We start from the raw sequence: 679 nt of genomic DNA on the forward strand, positions 1-679 counted from the left end.
TTCTACGGCTGGTCAGTCAGTATTTCTTCTTATTCTTATCTTTTATTGTATTAAAATTAAAAATCTATGAATATTGGGTATACACATCATAATAGTCTTCCTATGATCCGAAGCCGAAGCGAGAAATTTAAGAAAAAATATTTTTCGTGACCTTTGACCTCGAATATCTCGCAATGCCTCGCCGCGCAATATCGATTTGTATTTTTAACACGTTTTTTAAAACATGAAGAGGTGTACATGAAAATCCAATTAACTTATTGTATAATAACTGATTTATCTTGATCTGTTCTCGAGATATAGGCTTCTAAAGCTTAGATGTAGCGTTTGATATTACTGACACAGTGACCTAGTTATGAGTATTAACTGGCTGTCTAGACTGATTGGTGGAGATTAGAGCAGGTCAGCGTGCGAGAAGGACAATAATAGTTGTTTTCGTAAAGATCGCATGCTAAACGATTCAACTTTTGTGTTGAATATCTCGATTTTTAATACCGTAACGAATACATATTCAGTTTTCCAGCACATATAAAAGATACTTAAATTAATATTTATTGCAAGTTTTAAGGAAAACTTTAAAAAATTAAGTTCTACGCCACCATTTTTAAATACGTCATTAAGGATGAACACACCTAGTTTCAAATGGGATTTCCATTTTCCTAACGAGCCAATCCATTATCCT

The sequence above is a fragment of the Ceratina calcarata genome, unplaced genomic scaffold (genome assembly GCF_001652005.2).
Source record: "Ceratina calcarata isolate Rehan_Ccalc_2016 unplaced genomic scaffold, ASM165200v1 scaffold353.2, whole genome shotgun sequence".
NCBI lineage: Eukaryota > Metazoa > Arthropoda > Insecta > Hymenoptera > Apidae > Ceratina > Ceratina calcarata.